The sequence below is a fragment of the Bemisia tabaci genome, chromosome 1, assembly GCF_918797505.1.
Source record: "Bemisia tabaci chromosome 1, PGI_BMITA_v3".
Classification (NCBI taxonomy): Eukaryota; Metazoa; Arthropoda; class Insecta; order Hemiptera; family Aleyrodidae; genus Bemisia; species Bemisia tabaci.
The window spans coordinates 90,051,375-90,069,452 of NC_092793.1; the positions used below are offsets into that span (position 1 = coordinate 90,051,375).

Genomic DNA, 18,078 nt, shown 5'->3' on the forward strand with positions numbered 1-18,078 from the left:
GAGGGAAGGGCCCAAAATGGCCCAAAAAAATCGGTTTTTGCGAAATATCTCGAAAAAAAACCCCGCAAAATAGGGATAAATGTCATAACAGCGATTTTGTTCCTGACAAAAGGACCCCGCACACCTCTTATGGGAAGCTGCACCACGACCGATTGCCTTCTGACTTATGTATTTCGATTCTCCTCAAAAAGCCGATCAAAAGTTATAATTGCGCCAACTTTCTACGATGCACCGTTTTCGCAAAAAATCAAAGAGAAGATTCAATTATTCGGTGATAAAAAGCTAGAAAGATTCCTCATTTCAGTGCTCGATTGATAAGCGGCTGTGTGTCAACAAGGAAATCATGGGGACTCCCGCACCGAGCGGCAGTCTTATCTCAGATTCCGTACGCCGTTTTGCTCGACCATCCAAATCAGATTCTTGAGGAGCATAAGAACAGGAGAGTCTGAACGTCTACCGGGCGAGTGCGGGAGGGAGATAGCCCCTGAGTCGGCAGGTACAGATACGAAGACGGACTCGCGCTACGTTTTTTCCTTATTTACATCGGGCCTGTCCTCAAATGCTTTGTTCTTTTTTATTCATATTCGCCGAATAATTGAATCTTTGCTTTGATTTTTTGCGAAAACGGTGCATCGTAGAAAGTTGGCGCAATTATAACTTTTAATCAGCCTTTTGAGGAGAATCGAAATACATAAGTCAGAAGGCAATCGGTCGTGGTGCAGCTTCCCATAAGAGGTGTGCGGGGTCCTTTCCCATAAGAACCATGTTCCATTTTTTTTTAGAACACACCCCTCCCCCCTTTCAACCAGATTGATTTTTCTCCTTAAAATTACCTTGAAATGTCCTTTCTCGGTGGTTTCTCGGAAAAACCAACACTCAAGACCGAAAACAATTCTGTCATTATGCAGTCAGCCTGAGTGGTGTAGTGGTCAAGGTGGTATGCTGCCAACACTGAGGTCCCGCGTTCAATCCATGGAGGTGACTATCGTGATCTTGGATGACTATGCCATTCCAACACTGATTCTTCGAGGTAACTGGGTATAAGGGGGACATAGTCACCCAGTAAGTAATAAGTCTGAGCTGTTCGACTGGGTTGTGAAAAAATCGGTGATCACTCCTAGTGTGCGCGACTGCCAGAGCTACCTATCAGTGGAGATTGAAACAACCTAGTCCAACTCGTTGGAGGCATGGCCGTGCTCCGAAAATCCGTGCTGCACGCGTCTGCCACAGTCTTTGATAAGACTTACCGTTGGCTATCGGACGGCCTCTGAGCCTTGCGGGAACAAAGAGTAAACAGAATGTGTCAATAGTACGTAGTTGATGAGCACTGTCCAACTTCGGGGTGCACGACGCGACGGCAGGGTTCCTGCCAGTTGCCTTGGCCCCTTGAGGGCGCCTCGCCGGTCAGCCCGGCCCTAACTTACTTACTTACTCACGGTCATAATGTTATTCCTCATTAAATTAAGAGGAATGGTCCTAACAGTTTTTTGTGGTACGCCGTGGGACCTTTCAAAAACGGTCGCAAGTATGCAGAGTGCGACATGGGCCGTCGCGCCTCCAGGAGGCTCCATGCAGCGGTTGGACTACTGGGTCCTCATAATTCTCATTAATTGATGCTGCAAAGCAAGTATTTTATCGTTGTCATGGATAAAAATATTTATTCAACAAGTATCATAGAACATAATCAAAAAATATTGTCATACCTAACCTTATTTTTTAGATTGAGAAAACGAGAAAGAGGAGAAAAAAAAATAAGGCTATAAGAGAAATGTTTACCATACAAAGACAAAATTATAGTAAGTAATATCTTAATACTTTTCTGTAAGGTGCTTAATGGTAGTCTTTCCGGCAGGAATAAAATTTTTCACTTTGTGTAAAAGTTCCGCCATTTCAAAAAGGCATTCCGATGAATTTTCAATGTACTAGAAAATTTCTTCCATACTTTTGATGATCCTTTCGTCACTAAACCTTCCTAGAGATGTATGTTGATCAACTGGATGAACTGTTTTGAAATCTCAATCGCAAGTGTGAAGATAGCGCCCTTCTTCTGCACCTAGATCACCTGTGTTGCCTGAACAATTAACGAACCTTAGTTTTCTTATCCGACAATAACACTGGTCAACAATGGTTTTCCAGAAAATCCGTGCATGATGGAGAAAAACTAAAGTAATTTTCGGATTTTACAGCTAAAATCACATGAGGCAACCAGGTATTGCTTGCCTATTAAAGTCCTTTCTGTTCCTAATATTGAGGTTTTGCCGAATGCGTGCTCCTTTCCGCCCATATAGTACCATGTAAAACTCATCTGATTGGATTGTTTTGCGACGGAAAGGAAGGCAGGGGGAACAAATTTTTCTCAGGAAACAAAAGAAGTTATTCCCACTCAATTTCTACCACTAAGGCCGTTCTAGAAGAGAAGTCTAGAAGAAGAAAAGAGAAGATTCCTAGAAACTTCCATGTGCTGATAAGTCTAGATGTGTTCCTTTTTTCCATTATAAGAAATTAGATACTCGGAAATGTTTAGAGTTTTTTTTAAATATCAGGACCCATATTTAGGGGCCGTCCACAAATTGCATAAGGCACTTAGGGGGAGGAGCTCAAGAGGTGCCTTACAGAGGAGGGGGTAGAGGGGTCAAGCGCTGCCTTACATAAACCAAACGCTTATTATTGAGAAAGAGGGAAAAAAACGTTTGTTTGTCAAAATTTTATTTTTTTAGATTTTATTTCTTCCGAATTTCGTTAATTTAAAGATTGGCTAAGTAGCCCAAATTTCGGTGTTTTTAGACGTTTAATGTTTTTTTTTTTTTTTTTTTTTTTTTTTGTTAAAATGTAATTTTTTTTGAACTTTTTGAATTTAAAAATTTGTTATTTTTTCAATACAACTGTTATTCTTTATGATCTCCTACCAGCGATTAGTAATGTTTAAAACAATGTCGATTTGTTTCAACACCATTTTTCATTAAATTATGAATTTAAACGGTAAAAGGGGGGATGGGTCTGGCCAGCCTTACATAATTATTTAGGGAGGGTCCAGGCTAGCCTTACGAGTGCCGTAGGGAAGGGGGGGGGAGGGTCTAAAAATCGGCAAAAGTGCATTACATAATTTTTGGACAGCCCCTTACTTCAACATGGTGTCTTGGAACACAAACTTAATCGAAAATCCTCGAATAGAAGTTTTCGTGGGTGCGTTTGGGGGCACTTGAGATTCCTAGATGAAAGCTCTCGATCTTTGTGATTTTTTCTACCATGGAAATGTTTGCCAATTTGGAGGGTCTTCGAATGTTTTCAAGTTCATAAAGCCTACTTTTGAATCTAGTTAAGGGACTAGATACTTGATAGTCACAAAGTGGAGGAGCATAGCTAGCCTAAGTGAGTTACTCACTCGAAATGAAAGGGTTCGAAATTGCCGCCTTCGATTTCGTTATGGTCGGCAGTTAAGAAAGAGGTTCTAAGGTGCATTTAAACAATGAATGTCCTTCAATTTTAACACAAGGACTTGCAAAATTTCTTCCAAAGCTCTCCAAAAATATCCACTTGATTTACAAATGGAATATTAACGACAAAGGAGGGGGTTTACTTATTGAAGGTATATATTTTACGGAATTCACCATGATTTAGTCATTTCGGTTCTCTTTTCGGGTCTAATACTGGCCTGGTATAATACTGGTCTAAAACATGGGGTTGAACTCTGAGGACCGCGGTTTTCCGGTCGAACGCCGATGAACGAGGATTTTTCGGCAAAATCTGCCCTCAGAGTTTAGACCCATGTTAGGCAAAGAGATATCGGAAATGACCCAATCATGGTAAATTCCATAAAATATTCAAAAAATGAGCAAAAAATTGCACAGCTGAGGAAATTCAAATAAGATAAGCATTAAAACAGCCCTTATCGATACGTAACGTACCTACCCCTCCTTCCGACGCGCGAATCTATAAGCGGTGGAGGTGCGAGGGGCTTGCTTCATGTGTCGACTGTCCTAAGGCGTAAGATACAAGGTTCAAGGAAGTTTTTGGTTAAGGATACATTTTTTTAACTTTCAATTTAACATCAGAAACTAGAGCCAAACAACTGTCCTCCCCCACTTTGCACTCAATGACTTTGCAGCTTCGATTAGAGAGTAGAGGCCTAATGGCCCGACCGCCGCGAGGAGCTCTCTTGAGGCTCCCGTGTCGCTTTCCGCATACTTGCGGCCGTTTTTGAAAGGTCCCGGGGCATCCTCCAAGAAACTGTTATGACCATTCCTCGTCAAAATTTAATGAGGGAAAACAACATGACAGTATTGTTTTCGAAATGGACCGCGTTAAACAGAATGGTACCAAGCCACATCAGTTATTGCCAAATTTAATTGGGCAATTTAATTTTTTACTTGAAAACGGTTCTGCGGATTTCCGTGGAAATCGCAGTGAAAATTCTCCATGGTTTGAAGCATGTGCCTTAAAAACTTCTAAGGAATCTGCACAAACGTTCTCTCGTAAAAAATTGTATTGCCCAGTTAAATTTGACAATAGCTGATGTGGCTTGGTTCCTCTCTGTTAAACTCGGTCCAAATGTTTGTCGGTCTTTAGTGTCGGTTCTTTCGAGAAACCATCGAGAAGGGGCATTTCAGGGTAATTTTTAGGAGACCAATCAATCGGGTTTTGAGAAGAGAGGGGTGTGTTTTATAAAGAAAATTGAACATGCTTCTCATAGGAAATTTTTTCAGGAACGAAATCGATGTCATGACATTTATCCCTATTTTGCATCCCCCCCCCTTTTTTCCGAGATATTTAGCAAAAACCGATTTTCTGCCCTCCCCCCTCCCTAAATCGGGAAGCTCTCCTCCAAATTCCGCGGCCTTTTTTTGGGACATCAGGGGACCTAACTGAACCCAAGAAAACAAAAATTCGCTAGCTCGCAATGGATCACTGACCCATGAACGAATTTTGACTCGTAAAAACATTGATCGAAAAGAAAATGTAGCGTAGAACACGATGCGCGAAATCAAAAACGGGAAAAAGTAACTCAGAAACCGAGAAATATGCAGTTCAAAATGCGTAACTTTTTCGCAAATTTAAAACGCCCCGGTTTCGCGCCGAACCAAATGTTGTCATCCGGCACCAATCAGAAGCAAGTGCGGGTTTCCACGACTTTCGTCAAGTGTCTTTCTACTCCTCATTTATGAAAAAGTCCGAACTATATCCTCAAAATCAAAGGATCTAATCTCATTTACATTATCCGTCGTAAGCAAGCAACAAATCCACATTGAAACACGATTTATTTTAACAGACATGCTGGAAAATGAGAAACAATAGCGATTTAACTGCCGTAGTACGTTCCCTAATTTTCCCGCCATTCCGGCGCGTTTGAAGTTCCTTCAGGTTTTGGGTCTGTTTAAAAGCGGACTTGTCCCGGATTTCAGCTTCAAAAACACGAAATAAATCACCGTGTAGTCTTCTCAGTAGGTACTTTCGGAATATCAAATAAAAAACACAAGATTTTATGACAAAGTTTTTCTTTGCCAGGCCCTTTTCCTCCGTATCATCTCAAATAATTTTGTTTTCATATCCTAGAAGTTTTAATCGAGATTGTTCGTCCCTCCAGTCCTCTGTGCCAACACCTCGTCACTTGCCATCTTAATTCGCAAAAATATATTTGGGATACTTACACCATAGCCATTGCAATCAGTTTTCACCAGCTCTTGTGCTACAGATGTGCATGTTAATTAACTGCTTTAAATTAACACCTATGAGGTCCATAATGGCTTTCATATTTAGTTCTACAGATTGCATCAGCCTCATAAATGAAAGTTGAAGAATTTTATCTAGGAGGGAAATGAAGAAAATAATTTTGCTAACAACCCTGGACGTATTCCATTTTTCAATGAAATTTTTCAGATGATATACTGTTTGGCTTGAACTTTCTATTTCGATTATAACAAAAGAAGCAGTTTTGTCAGCCAACATTACAATATCACAAATTCACTAGTATCTACATTTCCTTTCATAATCCAGTCGAGACACAGGAAAATTTCGCTTTTCTTCTTAAAATTTAGGGAAAGAATGTACCTAAATTGCGATCCAGATTTGATTATGGGTCCTCTCTCAGTGTACTCAGTTTTCTCAAAATTAATTCTAACCTCCTCACCTGCCTCTGAATCAGGAGCAATGACTTAGTACGTGTTAGCTTTGTAAATTGAGCTCATTTTTTACTTTCTCGCTCCCATAGGGTAGAGAGGAAGTATTGTCATCCTCCAAAAAAAAAAAAAAAAAAAAGTTGAAATTTCATCATTTCTAGACGTTTTAAGGTCCCAGGAGTAAAAATAACCATACTTGAAAAATGTGTGTCCGTCCGTGTGGCGTCCCCCAAATCTGTCTACAGCGATATCTCAGAATCTATCTGTTCGATTTCATTCAAAATTGGCACAGGACACCATATCTATGGTCTCCTTATGCACGTCCAACGATTTTGAGGTACGCTAAAATTTGGGGGGGCTACGCTCAATTGTCCATTTTTAGCAAAATCACACGGAAAGCTCATTTTGAAAGACTGTAAATTTTGAAAAATGTCTTTAATTCTTTAACAATGGGCATCAAGCACATCACCTGGGTCATTAATTTAAGTTCCAAAAAGATCTTTGGACTAAACTCAAAATTCAAGAGATACGAGGCCCAAAAGTAGGGCACTTTGCTCCGCGAAACAGCTCATTTTCAAGGACTGTAAATTTTGAAAAAAAAATAAAAAAAAATGCCTTCAATTCTTCGAAAGTTGGCATAAGAGCACCACCTGGTTCATTAATTTAAGTTCCTACGAGGTCTTTGGACTAAACTAAAAATTGAAGGGTTACGCGTCATTTAGTGAGGGCACTGCGAAATCACACAGAATATATGGACTAAAATTTTGAAAAATGCCGTTAATTCTGTGAAATTTGGCATCAAACGCAATTGAATCATTGATTTGAGTTCCTGAAAGATAGGACTAAACTCAAAATACGAGGAGTGCAGACCATCTCAAGGGGTATCGAGATCACTCATCGGTGGGAAGCTCCGCAGTCTGGGCGTAACATTCTAACAAATGGATTAAATGTATTAAAATTGGAGATAAAAAAGTTAGCAACTGCTACATACCAAAAAGAATCCTTGCACAACTCTCCTACTTAGCTTAAACTGTGAGCGAACGGATGAAATGATGATAACATGAGACCAGGTAAAGGGTTGAGGAACAGAAAGTAAAACACTACACCCGATTATATTCACGATATTACGATGCAAATCGTTTATTATTGTTTTAATACTACTATAATGCATTGTTACCCAGCGAATGATGAAATCAAATGTCAAAATTAAGAACTAATAACACAAAAAGTAGATAAAATAAAATAGAAACACCTTGACTAAGATGTAAACAAAGATCCACGTTATCACAGACAGGAATGGAGAAGGAGATTGAGAGTCGGAATGCGGGAGAGTAATGCCATGCCCATACCGCTCTTTGATTGGTTCAAACCCGATTCAACCAACAAGATGAAGATTCATTCCAAAGCGGATGAAGAATGGTAGTCGCATTTCGTACCTTCTTGACGTCACACGGCATCGTGTACGTTTTGGGTTCATCCTGATTGCATGGCACACCATGTACCCTCTGCGCGTCACAGCCTTTAAAATGGCGACTCAACTCCAGTTGCGACTACCTTTCTTCCTTCACCTGTCTCTACCTCGCTCTCGCCATAGAATAAATAATAAGGCTGGAACAAGAGCAAGACCAATCCACACAGGTCAGTCATTCCCGAGGACGAATTTTGGTACTCTACTGCGCAGTGACGTAGTATTGAGTGCATACAATGTATTTCTTATCAGGGCTGCCAGAACGTGTACTTTCGGTACACACGTGTACTATCGATTTTCGTTTTGGATTATTTTGTACTTTTCAGAATTCGGATTAATTGTGTACTTTCGCCGAATTTTGTGTACTCTGTGTACAATTTTTTTCAAAATTAGGAAATAATCTCGAGTTTTCAATTTTTTTCTCTCAAAGTTATAGATTTTTGTTCCTTGCCGTTTAGTTGGCTGCAAGCTTTCACTCAGGGCTGCCAGAACGTGTACTTTCGGTACACACGTGTACTATCGATTTTCGTTTTGGATTATTTTGTACTTTTCAGAATTCGGATTAATTGTGTACTTTCGCCGAATTTTGTGTACTCTGTGTACAATTTTTTTCAAAATTAGGAAATAATCTCGAGTTTTCAAAGAATTTTTAAAATTTCCCGCCGAATTAGTGGCGCAAATAATTTATTAGGCTAAAATTCCCGCAGAAATCCCTCTCTGTTATTCAATGGTTGATTCTACCTAATTCTACTCAATCGTGGGATCAAATTGTAGACTTCCAAGTACTTTTGGCGTGCTTTTGTGTATATTTGAAAAAAATGTGTACTATTTGTGTACTTTCTTTCTCGCGGATTATTTTGTACTTTCCCCCAAAATTTCGGATTATTTTGTACTTTGGACTCAAATTCTGTGCACTTTCTCAAGTCCCGTTTCTGGCAGCCCTGTTTCTTATGGGAGCACTCAATAGTACGTCACAATGAGTGCTGCGAGTTAGGGCCAGGCGGGGGAGTGGATTTCAAAAAAGCTGCGAGCTGCGCAATGACTGACCTGTGTGGATTGGTCACAGAATATATAGGCTTATATATTCTGTGGATTGGTCTTGGGCTGGAATTTGTTCTATGCTCTCGCTCATGCTCACTTTCTCATCCCGTCATGATGACGATAATGATGATGATGATTATCATGAATGTCGAGTCAATCGAATTCTTCTTCGACCTATTCTCTACACCAAAACCTAGAATAATAAAGCTCCAAGAGGAGTGCCTTCTTCATTTGAAATGCATGTGCTGTAATGTTGGGTGTCAGCGCTGACGATACCTACTGATCTATCCTGCGTAACCACTTAGATCTCCTATTTATTCCCCCGATACTTTTTGAACATGAAGAGAAGAACATTGCTTTCTGTCTTCTACTTTCTGACATTGCGGTGAAGTTCAAAGCCGAGCCCAGGTAACGATGCAAACTATTCAACCTCTGCCCGTTACAGTTTTCTTGGACACAAAGTATGTAGAAATAGTTGTTGACTGTAATTAATGGCCAACTCAATATCTGCTTGTGTCTGAGGAATGGTATTGGCAGAATGGATTAAATCTTCCTCAGCGACACCATTGGTTGACCTAGGAGAAATGATGAGGTATGAAATCAGGAATGTTTGTCACCTTTGCGCTTCCAAGCAATTTTTACTTAGAATTGTTGACGCAGGGTCTATATGTGTACCAAATGCCATACTTTATAGTTGTTGATATAAATTATTAACTCAATCACAACAACCTTGCAATTTCCTTCCTCCGAGTTCACAGAGTACCTCTCCTCGAACGCAGCATAAATGACCTGAAAAAGTTCAGAGTATTGGACACAAAATGTGTAGAAATAGTGTTTGACTGTACTTAATAGCCAAATTAATATCTGCTTGTGTCTGAGGAATGGTATTGGCAGAATGGATTTAAACTTCCTTTGCGACATCATCGGCTGACCATGGAGAAATGATAGGGTATGAAATCAGAAACTTTTGCAAGCTCTGCGCTCCCAAGCAATTCTTACTTAGCGTTGTTGACGCAGGGTCCTCTGAGATAAATAGGTATAAAATCCTGTTTTGGGAATCCTTAAGCTCATTTGAACAGTGATATTTAGAAATGAATCAAGTTCCATTGCTGTTTTGCAGGCTCTGCGCTCCCAAGAAAATCTTACTTGGCATTGTTAATGCAGGGTCCTCTTAAGTAAATAGATACCTATAAAATCCTGTTTTGGAAATCCTAAAGCTCATTTGAACAGTGATATTTAGAAATGAATCAAGTTCCATTGCCATTAAAATGATGCAACCTGACCTTAAGGGAAACTGAATGCATGCATTCCCGTTCATTTCATTTAAAACCAGAATGTTTGGGTGGAAAAACAAAAATTATTCAAATTCTGGGGCATTTTTCACAAAAAGGAAAAGTTGCATCTTTTTGAAAGCAATTCAATAGACTTGATTCTTTACTGCTATACGCAGTCCATATTTAAACAGTTATTCCATCATCCAAATTATGTTTGCTGCTGGGATAGGTTATTTCAGTGCTAAAAATGAGGCCACCAGCTGCGGCCCAATTATTGAAGCTAAGTGATGCTGCAATCACACGCTGAATTTAGCAGCTGTGATGTGGCACGCTGTCGCCTCAGCACGCTGAATGTGGAAGTCAACAGTAATCGTCCAACGGCTGAAATTTAGCAGATTCGAGTTATTTTCATCCAGATGTGTATCAAATCTGCTCGAATAGTTTAAACGAATAGTTTAACTCGAATAGTTGAATAGTTGCGCGTGACGCGCAAAATTCAGGCATCCGGCCGATGACTTCCACATTCAAGCCACATTCAGCATGTGATTGCGGCATGAACCTGAAACTATAAGACATAGCCCTTGCTCTAAGCCTTCAATAATCGGCCTGCTGATGAGTTGCAACATATTTCCACTTCCAGACGAATGATCATGTCTTGGTTGATGCTTTCGATAGGTTCAGCCGCAGCACACACCAGAAAATTCCTTCTTCGATCGGACCTTTGATGATTCATTGTCGAAATAGCTTTGAACTGATTAAAGATAAATGACACTGCACGAGTGACATTTAGTGATGAATCAGAGATCAAAGTATAAATTTGAAGCTGCTAGAGCAGTAATTTTATCAAACAAGAGTGACCGTCTAAATGCAAAACCCACTTTCGACAGATCTCAGAAACTTTGCATCACCGCAAGGAGATATTAACAGAATATCTATACACCAAATTATTTACGCAACTGGGTGAATTTCTTTGGTAAATTATTGCGCTTAAGAGAAAGTCCTGACTGTAGAAAACAAGAAATAATACCTGTACCGATAGCATAACTGTTAAATTTTGGGGGATTTCTGTTTAATCAAAAAGACATTATTTGAGGCTAGAAATCGCCACTAGCGAGGACGTAGTTGGTTTTATTGAGGAAACAATAACATAGACTGGTCTACATAACGAGGCGTCGCGAGAGACTAACTTGCAGTTGCGCGTCAGCGAACTGCATTCTCCTGGCTGGAGTCTAAATCCACCCGTTCAGAAGGTGAAACGCTCATTTTTGTGTCGCTAGATGGAAAAAGCTGACTTTGCTTTGTATTCCTTTCTTTGTCTTTCTCATCACCTAAATTCAGGTGTCTCTTTCTGGCCAAGAATTTTCCATCTGGAGGCACAGTTTTTCATAATTAGCGGCAGCACTTCATTTTTGATGTGATAAGCACATTTGATTTTACACATTTCAACACCCCCCCTTAAAATTACAATGTTGCTTATCTTACTACAAAATGAACAATATGTGTTATATAGTTTGAGTATAGCTTATGTCTAAAATTAGCAACAAAAATTATTCGATGCGAAAAAAATTTAATCTTTATCATTTTTGAGGAAAACCTCTCTGCATTTCTCATGCTTCACTTTGCCCAACGCTTTTGTGAGCATATCAGCTGGCATTTCCTGAGTTGGCATGTAATGCAACTCAATCGGCCTAGATCTGACGGCATCCCGAATGAAATGGTAACGGATGTCGATATGTTTGGTTCTGTTGTGGAAAACAGGATTTTTTACCAAAGTTAGAGCTGATTGGTTATCATTATACATTGTCACTTTCAAAATTTTACGAAATAATTCCTCGTATAGATTTTGCAAGAAAATACCCTCTTTTGTGGCATCACTTATCGCCATGTATTCTGCCTCAGTTGAACTTAATGCCACGGTTTTTTGTTTTTTGCTTTCCCAAGAAATGGGATTTTTGCCAAAACAGAATACAAAACCTGTATAGGATTTTCTATCAGCTCTGTCCCCTCCCCAGTCAGCATCAACATAGCCTATCAGCTCTTCTTCTCCTGCCTCATATTTTAGCTTAAGATCTTTGGTCATTTTTAAATATCTTAGCACTCTCTTTGCGTCTTTCCAGGCTTCCTCAGTAGGCTCCTTGTTGAACTGACTTAAGTAACTAGCTGAATGGCATACATCCATCCTTGTACTTACTGTCAAATACATCAGACATCCTATCAGATTTTGATAAGGCACATCAATACTTTTCGCTCTGTTTTCTTGGTTTTCTTTTTGGCCTTTTATTTCGAGTGGCGTAGCCATCCCTTTGCAATCACTCATATTAAATTTTTCAAGTACTCTTTGAATATATTGCGACTGATCCATTTCAATTTTGTTCAATTTGGCATCATGCACGAATTTAATGCCTAGACAATAACTTATGTCGCCTAAGTCTTTTACGGTGAAATGCTTGTTTAATTCCCTTTTTAAATCTTGCAATGCTACATCATCATCATAAAATACCAAAAAATCATCAACGTAAACAGTTAAAATTATAATTACGTCGTTACATACTTTATAATATACGCTTGCTTCTAGCTTAGACCTTTTAAAATCCAACCCTTTAAGTATGTGGTCTGCTCTATCATTAAAAGCCCTTGCAGCTTGTTTTAACCCATAGATTGCCCTTCTTAACTTACAAACTAGTTTCTTTTGACCTTTTACCTCAAAGTTCTCTGGCTGCTCCATATATATGTCTTCTTCCAACAAGCCATGTAAAAAAGCAGTATCAATATCTAAGTGGTTGATTTTTAAACCCTTTTGGACAGCTATTGCTAAGAGGAATCTAATAGTTGAATGTCTCACAACCGGTGAAAAAGTCTCATTGTAATCTACACCGTATACTTGGCTGTACCCTTTTGCTACCCATCTCGCTTTGTAACGACTGATGACTCCATCAGGCCCAAGCTTAGTCTTAAAAATCCACTTGGATTTTACGACATTTTTACCCTTCGGTAATTCAACTAAATCCCAAACCCGGTTTTTAACAAGAGAATTGTACTCATCGTTCATTGCCAGCAGCCAGTCTTCCTTGTTTGGTGACGTCAGCGCTTCCCGCACTGTCAGTGGGTCATTGCATTCAGCTATCATTGAGTAGAGTCCCGGCCCGTCTTCTGGATATCGCATTGCAGGTCTCCGCTCTCGCTCTGGATATCTTCTTTCTCCCTCTTGCACTTCGATCACGGTGTCGTTGACTTCAGACTGATTTTCCTCGCCCTCGTCCGGCGCCCACTCACTGCCAGAGGTGTCAAGTACCAGTGTGTCATCGTTGTTGTCTTGTTCACTTCCCGAGTTTTCTGCATTTACGCTTTCATCAGCTTCTTCGGGTTTCTCGTCTTCACCCGTGAACGTCACCATGTCGTCCAGGAAATTCTTCTTTAAAAGGTTTTCAGCTGTTTTGTCTTTGTTGTATCTGAAAACAACATCACTATGCACGATAACTCGGCGAGTTTCTTCATCCCAAAGTCGGTAGCCCATGGGAGCATAGCCAACAAACATAAATTTTCGGGCTCTGTCATCCAGTTTCTTTAGATGCGTCAGAACTTTCGCGTACGCATCACACCCGAAAATTTGCAGGTTTTTCAGTTTAGGCACTTTCTTAGTCCACATTTCATATGGAGTTTTGTCAGTGTCATATCTAGGACTCCTGTTTGTGACGTAGGCGGCTACGTACATAGCTTCGCCCCACATTTCACGGTCAACGTTTGAGTCAATTAGCATTGTGCGCGCTTTTTCAACTAACGTGCGCATTCCGCGTTCAGCACGCCCGTTCAGTTGCGGCGTGTATGGCGGCGCGTAATCCATCGTTATACCGCGTTTTCGGCACCATTCTTTTAGCACTCCGGAACTGTTTTCACCAGCGTTGTCACATCTGATCTTGGCTACATGTAGATCACACTCCCTTTCCGCACTGAGCACATATTCTTTTAGCGCGTCGAAAAAGTCAGATTTATTTATTAGTAAGGTTATTTTGAAGTGTCCCGAATAATCATCTTCAAATAACGCAAAATAATTATAACCGTCCCACGTTGGGGGATCAATTTTTCCGGAAATGTCCGCGTGTACAATTTCAAGCAACCGAGACGCGCGGGTCCTTACGGATTTATGGGGCAACCGCGTTTGCTTCCCTTTTATGCATGATACACAATCGAACTTTTCTTCCGTAGGGATGACCGTTATTCCCTCACTCATTTTCGACAACCGCTTGATATTTGCCGCGCTGAGATGGCCCAATTTTTTATGCCAGTTATCGGTTATATTTTTATCTGAGAGAAAGGTCGCCTCTTTCTCAGAAAATTTTCGAACTTTTACCACATACAAGCCATTTGCATTCCGATAACCACAAAGTACTTCATTTCCGTTTTTCAATATCGAAACTTTATTTTTTGAAAAAACCACTTGGCCATCATTTTCGCAAATCGCACTCACTGAAATTAGATTTTTTCTTAATTCCGGCACGTACAGCACTTGGCTTAGAATGCATTGCTCAAATTCCACTTGTCCGCTTTTCTCCGCTTTAATTGAGGTTCCGGCTTTCGCTACACAAATTTCGGTGTTGTCTTCCTCCCAAATTTTCAGGGCCGACTCCTCCATCGTGAGGTGCGTCGTGGTGCCTGAGTCCACTATCCATTCTTCTTCATCATCTGTACTGGCGTGTGCCAGGAAGCTCACTTTATTCTTGTTATCATCACCACTTTTATCTTTGGATTTGTAGCACATTTTGTCAGTGTGATTTGACATACGGCAAGTTTGACACCACATTTTGTTTTTCTTCTGCTCTTCATTTTTCTTCCTTGGCGCTTTACATTTTCGTGATAAATGACCAACTTTATCGCAGTTCCAGCACTTGAGTTGTTTTGAGTTGGCTTGGAAGGCCACACTTGTTTCAGGTTTCTTGCCATTTCTTTCTTCTTCTGTGAACAACCTATGTTTTAGGTCTTCCAGCGTGCGCTCATTTTTAGGAGTAGAATCCCACGCTGACTTGAAGTAATTCAGTTTGTCTGGAAGTGTAGACAGGATCTTGCTGATGAGGGCGGAATCATCTATTCCCTTGGGGTCGGTGGCCTTTAGTCTCACAAAAATCTCCTCTAGTTTCCCGATATGAGTAGAGATCGGCTTACTTTTATCATATGTCGCACTAAAAAACTCTTCAAGGATTTCACATTTGATTTCCTCCGTTGGTTTTTGAAAAAGTAACACTAGTTTTTCAAACATTTCAGCAGCCGTTTCACATGTCATAATATGAACCATGAGTGAAGTTTCCAGTGAGATAGAAATTACCCTCTGCGCAATCCCATCCTTTTTCTGCCAATCGTACAGCTCCTTTGCCTCTGTGGGTTTCTTCTTTGTGCCGTTTGCAATTTCCCAAGCTCCGTGCGATTTTAGATGAATTTTTACTTGAAATTTCCACGCTTCGAAGTTACTTCGATTCTTTAACTTCACTGGAGGTGCTTCTATGCGTACCGACTCCATTTTTGTTAACCTTCTATTTTCGACTCTTAACAAAAACGATTTATTTCGCAGTAAACGAAAAAACTTTTACGCACTTTAATTTTCTTCAAAAGACGATTTATTTCGCAGTAAACGAAAAAACTTTTGCGCACTTTAATTTTCTCGAGAAAAAATGATTTATTTCGCCGTGAACGAAAAACTTTTACGCACTTTATTTTACTCGGAAAAACAGTTTATTTCGCCGTGAACGAAAAATTATTTACGCACTTTTGACTTAAACTTTTAGCGCGACTGCGTCAATCCTTTTTTGAAGATTTCTGTATTTACTTTTAATGTAGAACAGTAAAAGAACGATCGCGAGGAAACCGAACAGCATATACAGGGTCGCATCGTGCACATCAAAGTCGTTCTTGATTTCCACGGCGTTGTCGAACCAGCCCATCTTTGCGCGCGTACACTCACAAAAACACGAACTTTCAAAGCCGAAAAAAGATTGATCGCGTTATCAAAAGCTCGGTTAGTAAGCTCGAGGGTCTGGGCCCATAACCTGTTAAATTTTGGGGGATTTCTGTTTAATCAAAAAGACATTATTTGAGGCTAGAAATCGCCACTAGCGAGGACGTAGTTGGTTTTATTGAGGAAACAATAACATAGACTGGTCTACATAACGAGGCGTCGCGAGAGACTAACTTGCAGTTGCGCGTCAGCGAACTGCATTCTCCTGGCTGGAGTCTAAATCCACCCGTTCAGAAGGTGAAACGCTCATTTTTGTGTCGCTAGATGGAAAAAGCTGACTTTGCTTTGTATTCCTTTCTTTGTCTTTCTCATCACCTAAATTCAGGTGTCTCTTTCTGGCCAAGAATTTTCCATCTGGAGGCACAGTTTTTCATAATTAGCGGCAGCACTTCATTTTTGATGTGATAAGCACATTTGATTTTACACATTTCAACAATAACTGTGTATATGCACTACAGTGGTCACTTACAAAGAACAGACACGAACAAACACTTATGACAAACATTGAACAAGAGAGCAGAACTGGATTAAGTAACTGTAGTCTCTGATTTAGTTCTAAACTGCGAATTTGAAGAGCCATAAGACACAAATCCGATGTGTAATCACTTGGTTTGGGCCAAAGAAACCTTGAACTACATGAGATCATATCGGTAAAGCTTGAGAGGTCAAAAGACTATAATACTAAATAAATGGTGAACTTCTAACTCTTGAATGAATTCAGGACCACATACTTAAGACAAAGAAACTGCAAAACATTTGATTTGAGGCGGAAATGAAAAGAGAATGGTCAGAAAAAAAGAATGTCTGGGTTTAGACATTAGACTTGTAAAACTGATTAGGTATCAGAATGCCCTTTAAATGAACCGATAGGCCGTGGCTTCAGGTTGTAAAACACGATGAAAATTATTGTTAAATGCTTGGTTGAAGTCGAAAATGGATTTAAATTAATTAAAATTAAGAGATTTCGAGTTGTTTGGATCATTTGTGTTATCAATCTTCGTTTGTTTATACGACCCACACACGTCAGAGGCAGAGGTACCTCGCCGGCACGCCGGGTCAAAAGTGTGGCCACCGCCGGACGGAGAAAATGGGCGCCATTTTGAGATGGGCCAAGCGGCGCGCGTTTAAATGGACTGAGTTAAGCAGAAAGGAACCAACCCACATTTTGGAAAAAATTGAGTTATGAGTGGTATTGAACTCAACCGCTGCTCTACCAACTATCGCTAAAAATTCAAAGTTTTTGTTGGAGCAAATTTTGCAGAAATTGAACTGGAAGTTTATCTTTTACATTGAGTCTTATGCAGGAGCCAAACTTTAAACCTCTTTTTCTCGGTTCGATCCCGATGTGGCTTGGTTCCTTTCTGTTTAACTCCGTCCAAATGGGAGCCCAAAATACGGACTTTTGGACTCGTATTTGGTGGGTTAATATTGCTCAAAAAAATCGGGGAAAATTCCTGTGAACTATGTGCACTCTCTAGTTTCCAAAAATGCAAGAATTACGAATTACTGAACAAGCTCATTCTTCATTATGAAAAACACAAATGAAGCACTCATTTGCTATATCTTTAACGGGTTGGCTGGTATTGGCTGCACTGCTGCAAGATTGCTCTGTCGTTTTGAATCCATTCTTCTGGAAACTGAATAATTTTCTGGATTAATCGTTTCTTTCCTCTTTTATATCCATAAGAACTGTGATTTAAAGTGCGAAGTCAGTGTTAGTCATTTTATTTTCTTGAACGATAGTTCCACTGAACACTGAACTTTATTTTTGTGTTGTTTATGTTTCGTTGTCTCCGTTTCTCCTCAAGAATCTTAGAATTGCTAAGATTTTTAAGGATCGCAGTCTTCACTGTGTGGCATTATTCGTGTCTTATTTAATCGAAGATGCCTCTCAGTGTTGACAAGCGATTCTGAATATGTTCATCACATATCATTGAGGAGTTCCAATTAAGTTTCAACAAACACGATAAAAATGGTATTTACAGAATCAGATCGTTGAGTAACAGGTGGCGCAGCCACCAAGATGCCGGCGCGAAAGTCCCGTGCGGTCCCCGCACCAATCCGCGAAGCGGATAGGGGGGCGAAGCCCCCCGAATGCCGGCGCGTAGCGCCGGTACGCGGCGCGAAGCGCCGCGCATAAATTGGCCGGAGGCCAATTTTTTCCATACAACTCACAGT

General features: G+C 40.2%; 2 protein-coding genes across 4 annotated transcripts in view; one reads left to right on the forward strand and one right to left on the reverse strand.

Moving 5' to 3' along the window:
- LOC109034966 (uncharacterized) overlaps positions 1-18,078 on the reverse strand; it is a 157,206-nt gene that overhangs the window by 101,765 nt on the left and 37,363 nt on the right. The window lies entirely within an intron of this gene.
- Positions 1-18,078, forward strand: part of Miro (mitochondrial Rho GTPase) — an 87,206-nt gene that overhangs the window by 64,087 nt on the left and 5,041 nt on the right. The gene's annotated exons all lie outside the window — the stretch shown is intronic.